General features: G+C 39.2%; 1 protein-coding gene across 2 annotated transcripts in view; it reads right to left on the bottom strand.

Moving 5' to 3' along the window:
• The window catches only part of LOC119523480 (brain mitochondrial carrier protein 1), an 84,862-nt gene extending 70,956 nt beyond the window's left edge, over positions 1-13,906 (bottom strand). For both annotated transcript variants that reach the window (XM_037822264.1, XM_037822268.1), the window contains exon 1: positions 13,769-13,906. The gene's annotated coding sequence lies outside the window, so the exon portion shown is untranslated. The remainder of the gene's footprint in view (positions 1-13,768) is intronic.
• Positions 13,907-14,167: the final 261 nt, after the last annotated feature.

Below are 14,167 nucleotides of genomic sequence, written 5' to 3'. Positions count from 1 at the left end.
TAAGAAATGAGAGAAGGGTTTCTGTTTGGGGTGAAGGGAAACTTCTAGAAATGGATGGTGGGAAGGTGATAGCATTGCAACATTCTAAATGTGATTAATCCCACTAATGGAATGCTAGGGAGGGGGTGGAATGGGAAGATTTAGGCTATATATATGTTTCCACAATTGAAACAAACAAAAAAAAAGACAGTCTAAATAGCTGACAATTAAATGCCAAGGATGATCCTGGACGGGATCTGAGGATGGAGGAGAGGAGGCTCAAAGGGACACAGTTGGGACACAAGATAAAAAAAAAAAGGAAATACAGAATGTAAGCTTTGTATCAATGTTGAATTTCTTGAACTTCTTAGCTGCGCTAAATGAGATTCCATAAAAGAATGTTCTTGTCCATGGGAAAGGTATATGTGAATTATATTGTTTGTTCAAAGATATGTGCAGCTTGCTCTCATATGTTGAGAGGACAGAGCAATAGATGATGGATGATAGATAGGGAGGGAGAGAGGGAGGGAAAGAAAGAAATGGTGGTGTGACAGAATGTTAAATGTGGTGGATTGGGGTATCGGGGGAGGGGGCTTGGGGTGACGGAGTTCTATGTATGGGGTTTGTATTGTTTTTTGCAACTGTTCCTGTAAGATTGAATTTATTTCAAAATAAAATTTATTAAATTAAAAATAAATAAATAAATGCAAGGATGTTATGAGACACAAAGAAGGCCACTACATACTAGCAAAAGGGGCAATTCAACAAGAAGAAATAACAATCATAAATGTTTATGCACCCAATCAAGGTGCCACAAAATACATGAGAGAAACACTGACAAAACTAAAGGAAGCAACTGATGTTTCCACAATAATTGTGGGAGACTTCAACACATCACTCTCTCCTATAGACAGATCAACCACACAAAAGACCAATCAGTAAGTTGAAAACCTAAAAAATCTGATAAATGAATTGGATTTAACACACATATATAGAACATTACATCCCAAATCACCAGGATACACATTCTTCTCTAGTGCACAAGGAAATTTCTCCAGCATAGATCATATGCTGGGACATAAAACAAGCCTCAATAAATTTAAAAAAACTGAAATTATGCAAAGCACATTCTCTGACCACAATGGAATACAATTAGAAGTCAATAACCATCAGAGACTTACAAAATTCACAAATACTTGGAGGTTAAACAACATGCTCCTAAACAATCAGTGGGTTAAAGAAGAAATAGCAAGAGAAATTGCTAAATATATAGAGACAAATGAAAATGAGAACACAACATACCAAAACCTATGGGATGCAGCAAAAGCAGTGCTGAGGGGGAAATTTATAGCACTAAACGCATATATTAAAAAGGAAGAAAGAGCCAAAATGAAAGAACTAATGGATCAACTGAAAAAGCTAGAAAATTAACAGCAAACCAATCTTAAACCAAGTATAAGAAAAGAAATAACAAGGATTAAAGCAGAAATAAATGACATAGAGAACAAAAAAACAATAGAGAGGGTAAATAACACCAAAAGTTGGTTCTTTGAGAAGATCAACAAGATTGACAAGCCCCTAGCTGGACTGACAAAATCAAAAAGAGAGAAGACCCATATAAACAAAATAATGAATGAAAAAGGTGACATAACTGCAGATCCTGAAGAAATTAAAAAAATTATAAGAGGATATTATGAACAACTGTATGGCAACAAACTGGATAATGTAGAAGAAATGGACAATTTCCTGGAAACATATGAACAACCTAGACTGACCAGAGAAGAAATAGAAGACCTCAACCAACCCATCACAAGCAAAGAGATCCAATCAGTCATCAAAAATCTTCCCACAAATAAATGCCCAGGGCCAGATGGCTTCACAGGGGAATTCTACCAAACTTTCCAGAAAGAACTGACACCAGTCTTACTCAAACTCTTTCAAAACATTGAAAAAAATGGAACACTACCTAACTCATTTTATGAAGCTAACATCAATCTAATACCAAAACCAGGCAAAGATGCTACAAAAAAGGAAAACTACCGGCCAATCTCCCTAATGAATATAGATGCAAAAATCCTCAACAAAATACTTGCAAATCGAATCCAAAGACACATTAAAAAAATCATACACCATGACCAAGTGGGGTTCATTCCAGGCATGCAAGGATGGTTTAACATAAGAAAAACGATCAATGTATTACAACACATTAAAAACTCGAAAGGGAAAAATCAATTGATCATCTCAGTAGATGCTGAAAAAGCATTTGACAAAATCCAACATCCCTTTTTGATAAAAACACTTCAAAAGGTAGGAATTGAAGGAAACTTCCTCAACATGATAAAGAGCATATATGAAAAACCCACAGCCAGCATAGTACTCAATGGTGAGAGACTGAAAGCCTTCCCTCTAAGATCAGGAACAAGACAAGGATGCCCGCTGTCACCACTGTTATTCAACATTGTGCTGGAAGTGCTAGCCAGGGCAATCCGGCAAGACAAAGAAATAAAAGGCATCCAAATTGGAAAAGAAGAAGTAAAACTGTCATTGTCTGCAGATGATATGATCTTATATCTAGAAAACCCTGAGAAATCAACGATACACCTACTAGAGCTAATAAACAAATTTAGCAAAGTAGCGGGATACAAGATTAATGCACATAAGTCAGTAATGTTTCTATATGCTAGAAATGAACAAACTGAAGAGACACTCAAGAAAAAGATACCATTTTCAATAGCAACTAAAAAAAACAAGTACCTAGGAATAAACTTAACCAAAGATGTAAAAGACCTATACAAAGAAAACTACATAACTCTACTAAAAGAAATAGAAGGGGACCTTAAAAGATGGAAAAATATTCCATGTTCATGGATAGGAAGGCTAAATGTCATTAAGATGTCAATTCTACCCAAACTCATCTACAGATTCAATGCAATCCCAATCAAAATTCCAACAACCTACTTTGCAGACTTGGAAAAGCTAGTTATCAAATTTATTCGGAAAGGGAAGATGCCTCGAATTGCCAAAGACACTCTAAAAAAGAAAAACGAAGTGGGAGGACTTACACTCCCTGACTTTGAAGCTTATTATAAAGCCACAGTTGCCAAAACAGCATGGTACTGGCACAAAGATAGACATATAGATCAATGGAATCGAATTGAGAATTCGGAGATAGACCCTCAGATCTATGGCCGACTGATCTTTGATAAGGCCCCCAAAGTCACTGAACTGAGCCATAATGGTCTTTTCAACAAATGGGGCTGGGAGAGTTGGATATCCATATCCAAAAGAATGAAAGAGGACCCCTACCTCACCCCCTACACAAAAATTAACTCAAAATGGACCAAAGATCTCAATATAAAAGAAAGTACCATAAAACTCCTAGAAGATAATGTAGGAAAACATCTTCAAGACCTTGTATTAGGCGGCCACTTCCTAGACTTTACACCCAAAGCACAAGCAACAAAAGAGAAAATAGATAAATGGGAACTCCTCAAGCTTAGAAGTTTCTGCACCTCAAAGGAATTTCTCAAAAAGGTAAAGAGGCAGCCAACTCAATGGGAAAAAATTTTTGGAAACCATGTATCTGACAAAAGACTGATATCTTGCATATACAAAGAAATCCTACAACTCAATGACAATAGTACAGACAGCCCAATTATAAAATGGGCAAAAGATATGAAAAGACAGTTCTCTGAAGAGGAAATACAAATGGCCAAGAAACACATGAAAAAATGTTCAGCTTCACTAGCTATTAGAGAGATGCAAATTAAGACCACAATGAGATACCATCTCACGCCAATTAGAATGGCTGTCATTAAACAAACAGGAAACTACAAATGCTGGAGGGGATGTGGAGAAATTGGAACTCTTATTCACTGTTGGTGGGACTGTATAATGGTTCAGCTACTCTGGAAGTCAGTCTGGCAGTTCCTTAGAAAACTAGATATAGAGCTACCATTCGATCCAGCGATTGCACTTCTCGGTATATACCTGGAAGATCGGAAAACAGTGACACGAACAGATATCTGCACGCCAATGTTCATAGCAGCATTATTCACAATTGCCAAGAGATGGAAACAACCCAAATGTCCTTCAACAGATGAGTGGATAAATAAAATGTGGTATATACACACGATGGAATACTACGCGGCAGTAAGAAGGAACGATCTGGTGAAACATATGACAACATGGATGAACCTTGAAGACATAATGCTGAGCGAAATAAGCCAGGCACAAAAAGAGAAATATTATATGCTACCACTAATGTGAACTTTGAAAAATGTAAAACAAATGGTTTATAATGTAGAATGTAGGGGAACTAGCAGTAGAGAGCAATTAAGGAAGGGGGAACAATAATCCAAGAAGAACAGATAAGCTATTTAACGTTCTGGGGATGCCCAGAAATGACTATGGTCTGTTAATTTCTGATGGATATAGTAGGAACAAGTTCACAGAAATGTTGCTATATTAGGTAACTTTCTTGGGGTAAAGTAGGAACATGTTGGAAGTTAAGCAGTTATCTTAGGTTAGTTGTCTTTTCCTTACTCCCTTGGTATGGTCTCTTTGAAATGTTCTTTTATTGTATGTTTGTTTTCTTTTTAACTTTTTTTTTCATACAGTTGATTTAAAAAAGAAGGGAAAGTTAAAAAAAAAAAAAAAAAGATGTAGTGCCCCCTTGAGGAGCCTGTGGAGAATGCAGGGGTATTCGCCTACCCCACCTCCATGGTTGCTAACATGACCACAGACATAGGGGACTGGTGGTTTGATGGGTTGAGCCCTCTACCATAAGTTTTACCCTTGGGAAGACGGTTGCTGCAAAGGAGAGGCTAGGCCTCCCTATATCTGTGCCTAAGAGTCTCCTCCTGAATGCCTCTTTGTTGCTCAGATGTGGCCCTCTCTCTCTGGCTAAGCCAACTTGAAAGGTGAAATCACTGCCCTCCCCCCTACGTGGGATCAGACACCCAGGGGAGTGAATCTCCCTGGCAACGTGGAATATGACTCCCGGGGAGGAATGTAGACCCGGCATCGTGGGACGGAGAACATCTTCTTGACCAAAAGGGGGATGTGAAAGGAAATGAAATAAGCTTCAGTGGCAGAGAGATTCCAAAACGAGCCGAGAGATCACTCTGGTGGGCACTCTTACGCACACTTTAGACAACCCTTTTTAGGTTCTAAAGAATTGGGGTAGCTGGTGGTGGATACCTGAAACTATCAAACTACAACCCAGAACCCATGAAACTCGAAGACAGTTGTATAAAAATGTAGCTTATGAGGGGTGACAAAGGGATTGGGAAAGCCATAAGGACCAAACTCCACTTTGTCTAGTTTATGGATGGATGTGTAGAAAAGTAGGGGAAGGAAACAAACAGACAAAGGTACCCAGTGTTCTTTTTTACTTCAATTGCTCTTTTTCACTCTAATTATTATTCTTGTTATTTTTGTGTGTGTGCTAATGAAGGTGTCAGGGACTGATTTAGGTGATGAATGTACAACTATGTAATGGTACTGTAAACAATCGAAAGTACAATTTGTTTTGTATGACTGCGTGGTATGTGAATATATCTCAATAAAATGATGATTAAAAAAATAATAAATAAATAAATAAATAGGAAGGAAAAAACTACCCTTTATATGCCTTGTATCATACCTCATCATCTTATAGAATAGAAATTTGTAATAAGATTTCTAGATCCTACTTTGATAAGGTTTTAAAAAAATCAAGTAGGAAATTTTTAAATAGGAAGATTGAAATTTTCTCTAGCTACACTACTGATGTACATTAAAGTTAGTATCCTTTGTAGAAAGGTGGAAACCACACAAAAAGAGTAAGCTAATGCCATAGAAAAAAATACATTCTTTACTCAAATAATCAAAAAAAAAAAAAAAAAAAAAAAAAAAAGAGGATACTATGAACAACTGTATGCCAACAAACTGGATAATGGAGAGGAAATGGACAATTTCCTGAAAACATATGAACAACCTAGACTGACCAGAGAAGAAACAGAAGACCTCAACCAACCAATCACAAGCAAAGAGATCCAATCAGTCATCAAAAAGCTTCCCACAAATAAATGCCCAGGGCCAGATGGCTTCACAGGGGAATTCTACCAAACTTTCCAAAAAGAACTGACACCAATCTTACTTAAACTCTTTCAAAACATCAAAGAAAATGCAACACTACCTAACTCATTTTATGAAGCTAACATCAATCTAATACCAAAACCAGGCAAAGATGCTACAAAAAAGGAAAACTACAGGCCTATCTCCCTAATGAATATATATGCAAAAATTCTCAACAAAATACTTGCAAATCAAATCCAAAGACACATTAAAAAAATCATACACCATGACCAAGTGGGGTTCATTCCAGGCATGCAAGGATGGTTCAACATAAGAAAATCAATCAATGTATTACAACACATTACAAATCAAAAGGGAAAAATCAAATGATCATCTCAATAGATGCTGAAAAAGCATTCGACAAAATCCAACATCCCTTTTTGATAAAAACACTTCAAAAGGTAGGAATTGAAGGAAACTTCCTTAATATGAAAAAGAGCATATATGAAAAACCCATAGCCAGCATAGTACTCAATGGTGAGAGACTGAAAGCCTTCCCTCTAAGATCAGGAACAAGACAAGGATGCCCGCTGTCACCACTGTTATTCAACATTGTGCTGGAAGTGCTAGCCAGGGCAATCTGGCAAGACAAAGAAATAAAAGGCATCCAAATTGGAAAGGAAGAAGTAAAACTGTCATTGTTTGCAGATGATATGATCTTATATCTGGAAAACCCTGAGAAATCGACGATACAGCTACTGGAGCTAATAAACAAATTTAGCAAAGTAGCGGGATACAAGATTAATGCACATAAGTCAGTAATGTTTCTATATGCTAGAAATGAACAAACTGAAGAGACACTCAAGAAAAAGATACCATTTTCAATAGCAACTAAAAAAATCAAAGTACCTAGGAATAAACTTAACCAAAGATGCAAAAGACCTATACAAAGAAAACTACGTAACTCTACTAAAAGAAATAGAAGGGGACCTTAAAAGATGGAAAAATATTCCATGTTCATGGATAGGAAGGCTAAATGTCAATAAGATGTCAATTCTACCCAAACTCATTTATAGATTCAATACAATTCCAATCAAAATTCCAACAACCTACTTTGCAGACTTGGAAAAGCTAGTTATCAACTTTATTTGGAAAGGGAAGATGCCTCGAATTGCTAAAGACTCTCTATAAAAGAAAAACAAAGTGGGAGGACTTACACTCCCTGACTTTGAAGCTTATTATAAAGCCACAGTTGTCAAAACAGCATGGTACTGGCACAAAGATAGACATATTGATCAATGGAATCGAATTGAGAACTAGGAGATAGACCACCAGATCTATGGCCGACTGATCTTTGATAAGGCCCCCAAAGTCACTGAACTGGGACATAACAGTCTTTTCAACAAATGGGTCTGGGAGAGTTGGATATCCATATCCAAAAGAATGAAAGAGGACCCCTACCTCACACCCTAAACAAAAATTAACTCAAAGTGGATCAAAGATCTCAATATAAAAGACAGTACCATAAAACTCCTAGAAGATAATGTAGGGAAACATCTTCAAGACCTTGTATTAGGCGGCCACTACCTAGACTTTATACCCAAAGCATAAGCAACAAAAGAAAAAATAGATAAATGGGAACTCCTCAAGCTTAGAAGTTTCTGCACCTCAAAGGAATTTCTCAAAAAGGTAAAGAGGTAGCCAACTCAATGGGAAAAAATTTTTGGAAACCATGTATCTGACAAAAGACTGATACTTGCATATATAAAGAAATCCTACAACTCAATGACAATAATACAGACAGCCCAATCATAAAATGGGCAAAAGATATGAAAAGACAGTTTTCTGAAGAGGAAATACAAATGGCCAAGAAACACATGAAAAAAATGTTCAGCTTCACTAGCTATTAGAGAGATGCAAATTAAGACCACAATGAGATACCATCTCACGCCAATTAGAACGGCTGTCATTAAACAAACAGGAAACTACAAATGCTGGAGGGGATGTGGAAAAATTGGAACTCTTATTCATTGTTGGTGGGACTGTATAATGGTTCAGCCACTCTGGAAGTCAGTCTGGCAGTTCTTTAGAAAACTAGTTATAGAGTTACCCTTCAATCCAGCGATTGCACTTCTCAGCATATACCCGGGAGATCCGAAAGCCGTGACACGAACAGATATCTGCATGCCAATGTTCATAGCAGCATTATTCACAATTGCCAAGAGATGGAAACAACCCAAATGTCCTTCAACAGATGAGTGGATGAATAAAATGTGGTATATACACATGATGGAATACTATGCGGCAGTAAGAAGGAATGATGTCGTGAAACATATGACAACATGGATGAACCTTGAAGACATAATGCTGAGCGAAATAAGCCAGGCACAAAAAGAGAAATATTATATGCTACCACTAACGTGAACATTGAAAAATGTAAAACAAATGGTTTATAATGTATAATGTAGGGCAACTAGTGATAGAGAACAATTAAGGAAGGGGGAACGATAATCCAATAAGAACAGATAAGCTATCATGGGTAAATTTAACGTTCTGGGAATGCCCAGAAATGACTATGGTTTGTTAATTTCTGATGGGTATAGTAGGAACAAGTTCACAGAAATGTTGCTATATTAGGTTACTTTCTTGGGGTAGAGTAGGAACATGTTGGAGGTAAAGTAATTATCTTAGGTTAGTTGTCTTTTTCATACTCCCTTGTTATGGTCTGTTTGAAATGTGTTTTTATTGTATGTTTTTTTTAATTTTTTTAATTTTTTTTTATTTTTTATATAGTTGATTTAAAAAAAAAGTTAATTTAAAAAAACAATGAAAAAATATGCAGAGCCCCCTTGAGGAGCTGGGGGAGAATGCAGGGGTATTGGGCTTCCCCACCTCGATGGCTGCTAATGTGCTCGCAGACATAGGGGACTGGTGGTTTGATAGGTTGAGCCCTCTACCACAGGACTTGCCCTTGGGAAGACTGTTGCTGCAAAGGAGAGGCTAGGCCTCCCTATAATTGTGCCTAAGAGCCTCCTCCCGAATACCTCTTTGTTGCTCAGATGTGGCCCTCTCTCTCTAGCTAAGCCAACTTGGCAGGTGAAATCACTGCCCTCCTCCTATGTGGGATCAGACACCCAGGGGAGTGAATCTCCCTGGCAATGCGGAATATGACTCCTGGAGAGGAATGTACACCTGACATGGTGGGATGGAGAACATCTTCTTGACCAAAAGGGGGATGTGAAAGGAAATGAAATAAGCTTCAGTGGCCGAGAGATTCCAAAAGGAGCCGAGAGGTCACTCTGGTGGGCACTCTTACGCACAACATAGACAACCCTTTTTAGGTTCTAGTGAATTTGAGGAGCTAGCAGTGAATATCTGAAACTATTAAACTACAACCCAGAGCCCATGAATCTTGAAGACAATTGTATAAAAATGTAGCCTATAAGGGGTGACAATGTGATTGGGAAAGCCATACGGACCACACTCACCTTTGTCTAGTTTATGGATTGATGAGTAGAAAAATGGCAGAAGCAAAACAAACAAACAAACAAACAAAGGCACCCAGTGTTCTTTTTTACTTTAATTGCTCTTTTTCATTTTAACTATTATTCTTGTTATTTTTGTGTGTGTGGTAATGAAGGTCTCAGGGATTGATTTTGGTGATGGATGCACAACTATGTAATGGTACTGTGAAGAATCGAATGTACGATTTGTGTTGCATGACTGCATGGTATGTGACTATATCTCAATAAAATGAATTTAAAAAAAAAAGTAAAAAAGAACATCCAAACCATCCCCCATCCCACCCTATAAAAAAAAAAAGGAGATATACAAATGGCCAATAAGAACATGAAAAGATGCTCAACATCATTAGTCATTGGGGAAGAGCAAATCAAAGCCACAATAAGATGCCGCTTCATACCCACTAGGATGGCTATAATTTTTTTTAATGGAAAATAAGTGTTGGCAAGGATTTGGAGAAACTGGAACCCTCAGACATTGCTGGGTGGGGAGACCTAAAATGGTGCTGTCTCTGTGGAAAACACTTTGGCAGTTCCTCAAAAAGTTAAACAAAGACCCATAAACCATATGATACAGCAATTCCACTCCTTGGTATATATCCAAGCAAAGTAAAAACATATATTCCCCCCAAAAAACTGTACGCAAATGTTCACAGCACCATTATTCATAATAGCCAAAAAGTGGAAACAACCCAAATGTCCATCAACTGAAAAAGAGATAAATAAAATGTGGTATAACTGTACAGTAGAATATTATACAGCCATACAAAGGAAGGAAGTACTGATATGTGTTTACTACATGGATGAACCTTAGAAACATTAAGCTAAGTGAAAGAAGCTAAACATCAAAAGCCACATATTAAATAATTTCATTGATATGAAATGTCCAGAATAGGCAAATACATGGAGACAGAAAAGTTGATAAGCGGTTGCTTAATGTTAAAGGAGATGAGGACATTGGGCGTTAATAGCTAAATTGTATGGGTTTTTTTGAGGTGATGAAAACGTTTAAAAAAAATGGATGATGGTGATGGTTACACATCTGTGAATATATCAAAATCCAGTGAATTGGTTATTTCCAGTGGGTGAATTGTATGGTATGTGAAATATACATCCATAAAGCTGTTACTCAGACCAGTTGTATTTCTGAGAAGAGGGAGGGAGGCAGAGGAAGAGAAAAGGAGGGTTAACGGGAAGTTAAGAATATTTACACAGTAAGGACTCCAAAAAGTAGACCTAATGAGATGTGGTGTATCACCAATGCAGAGAAGATATTTGGTTCAGAACAGCTGGTATGTTATTGCATAATCACTAATTACCTATACTAAACACCAAGAATACACTCTGTTTCATGCAAAAAAAATTTAGCACATTGTGACATAATAACTACATTAAAATAATTATTTCAATTTGATAGCACTGAAGATATAGGTTTAAATATCAGTTCAATATACTGAGGAAAATCATTTCAAATTTGTTATTCTCAAAATTAAAATGTTAGAATATATGAAAATAAAAATATACCACAAAAGGAATTAACATTTATTGATTATGCTAATCCCTTAACATACATAAGCTCATTTAGGTGTCATAACTACCCTGTGAGGTAGCTATCCCCTGCCCATTTTAAACAAATTTGAAGAACTGAAGCATCCTCTCTTCTGAGAATCTGCATTCTGTCATAAGGATCTGGGTTGCCTCATTTCCTTTTCCCAATAATCTCCAAACCCCAAGATTTTTAAGGCAGTGAACTTTTCCAATGACTCCAATTTTATAAAGAGAATTTGATTTTCCTGACTTACAGAACTTCTTGTTGAGCATTTAAAAACCATAACAGGTTCATCATCTTCTTCAGGAATTCAAAACAGCTGCCTCTCCCAAGCAGCATCCAAGACTAATAAGATTTCCTAACATGGCTTCCTATCACAATGGCATTGTAACTTTCCATAGGACAAGAAGTAAAAATAGGAATTAACACTCAGAGTGCTTAATAAAGTCCAAATATTGTGCTAAACACTTTATAAAGCTTCCTCTACTTCATTCTCACACTCATTCCTTATGAGATAATTGGGCCTTCCTTCTGGAATGTTATTTAAAAATATGAGTTTAATAATGTTATAAAAGCAAAAATATAAAGATGGGAAAAATGTTTAATGATGGAGCAGATTAGTCATAAATATAAAGAAAGTAAATTCACAGAAAAGCACTACAGTAGGAATAGTAATCTAATTTAGATAATTCAGAATGCTCTCCTAATGTAATCTGAATGTAAGACAGAGTTCAGTCATCTAACAGGTAGCATTTGAAGATAAATCTAAATTTCCATTCATTTGTAAAATCTATTCCATTAATATCTTAACAAATTGTCAACAAATATAAGGCAAGTAAATTGAGTGACATTATTTTCTAAGACTACCTGGAAATGTTGCTTATGTACTATTCTGAAAAACCAGTCCCTTACATAGAGAGATTCTAAGATTAGTAATTTAAACTATAAATTTTTGCCCATGATCTTCACTTTGGAACCAAGTGAATCTCATTACATTAACACACACTCAGTCAAAATCATGTTCAATGAAACTACTACATAAAGATTCATTATAACACAGTTCTATAGAGCAGCTGTTGGTACTGCCCCCTAAAGCAGTTAATAATGAAATTCAACCCATTAAAAGTAAAGGCAATTTGAAGGAAAAAAAAAAAGGCAGTGGGCCCTTTGACTTCAGCTGATATTTTTAAGTCATTAAGTTACTGCCTATGTAAAAAAAAAAAAAAAATCCAAAGCAGTCTTAAAATAAAAGTGTCCAGTTCATAGGGCTATAAAATTTTAGCCCTGGACTGGCTTTTTTGTACTTGACATCTTTCAGGTATCATAAACTACATTAATCAGATCTTGGAGACGGAGATGGCACGTTATGTTGAAGAAAAAATAATTTTCTTTTTAAAATTTAAATCCAAAATTCCTAAATCCCTAGTTAAACATCAGCATCAGAGAGTGACTCATGATTACACTGTTAAATCAAATGACCCCTCTGGCATTAAAGCTTTAAATCTGCAAGTCTAGACATTTCATCAAAGTTCAGGTGTCCAACTCAGGGGAATTGGACTCCAGCCCCAAGAACTACTGTTCAAAGTAGATGGGATTTCAAGCTACCTGATGTCCAGATCGCCTTTTTCTTTTCTTTCCTTTCCTTTCTTTTTTTGTAAACTTCAGCAGAACCCCAAGATGCCGCGGAAAGCTCTCATACCTCACTAATGTTCAGAGGGTCGCTCAGCTCCTTGTCGGTCCCTACAGCGGCCACGCGCTGCTGTTGGGGATTTGTCCTCGCCAATTCTAGCGGGTCCGAAGGCAGAGGAAACCTGCTCAGGCCCAAAGTGTGTGTTGTGGGGTGGCGGGGGGCGGGGTGGAGGAGGACGTTGGGGAAGAGGAAAATGACTGAGGGTGCTAGGTTGACTTTCAATACCCCCACTCCTTCCCAAAGCGCTGTGGGCAGGGCCGGGTCAGTCGAGTGTAAGGGAGAGCTGCCAGGGAGCGATGAGACGGCCTCAGCAAACGCTGGCTCTCTCGCAAATTTCCTAGCCGCGCCTCCTCCCTCTGCCTGGGTCCCCTATCCCGCGTCGCTGCGGGACCAGGGCTGGGTGAGGGGGCAATTCGGCGACGCGCAAGCGGAACGGCGGCGAGGGGAGATTTGAAGTGACCCACTCTCAAGGCAAAGACAGAATGGACACGTCCCCAGCAGGACCCGGGGGGTCGGAAAGTGCCCCTCAGCATGTCCAAGGCGTTTGTTTAAAAGAAAATATATACACCTACAACTAATCTCGCTCTCGCCTGCCGTCCTCCTCCCCGGCTCGGCCTCCTCCCGCCTTTGCTGCCCTGCCCGCTTCCGGCCGGCCCTGGACCAGCCGAGACAACGAGGCCGGCTCGACGGCCCAAGGCCCCCACCCGCTCTCCTGCGCACCCAAGAGCCTACAGCCGAGCCAAGCACAGAGGAGAGCGCAGGCCAAAAGCGCCGCCCGCAGGCTGGTGACCCCAGACTCGCGCCTGCGGCCCCACTTCGCTCCCCAACTTGAAGGGGTCGTTCAAAGAGGCGTGGGAGTTGGGGCACAAGGCCAGGGGTGTCTCACTCTGTAGGGCTGGGTCGGCGCCCTGCTGTCCCTCAGGCCCGCCCCCTTCCCCCTCGTCAGCCGCCTTCTGCATGTTCACTCACCGCGATTAAAGTTCACTCTGGCTGGAGAGCGGCCACAGGCTTCCCCCTCCACCGCCCAGCTCCTCGGTTCACTTTGCCCCTCACAGGCTCTCAGATCTGAGAAGTGGCCACAGCACCGCCCTCGGCCCTGGCTCCAGCACAGCGCTTAGTCCGGAATCCCGAGCCTGCGCCTGCGCCCTTCATACGGCAAGAGCCCCAAGTTAACTCGGGTCTCAGGTCCACTCCTGCCACTTAAGCCGAGGAGGTGGGGCCAGCAGAGGGGACACGGAGGAGCAGGCGGGAATGGCGAGGAGCCCTTGGGAAGCCAGAGGACAAAGCTTGCACTAGGCTGAGGAGCACCGGGGTAGGAGCCGGAGGGAGGAGATGTGCAGGCACCCCGCAAAGCCGGACCGACCCTTC

This window comes from Choloepus didactylus, chromosome X, assembly GCF_015220235.1.
Source record: "Choloepus didactylus isolate mChoDid1 chromosome X, mChoDid1.pri, whole genome shotgun sequence".
In the NCBI taxonomy this organism is placed as follows: domain Eukaryota; kingdom Metazoa; phylum Chordata; class Mammalia; order Pilosa; family Megalonychidae; genus Choloepus; species Choloepus didactylus.
Note: the sequence above shows the minus strand (reverse complement) of the source record. Positions and strands in the feature narration are given on the sequence as shown.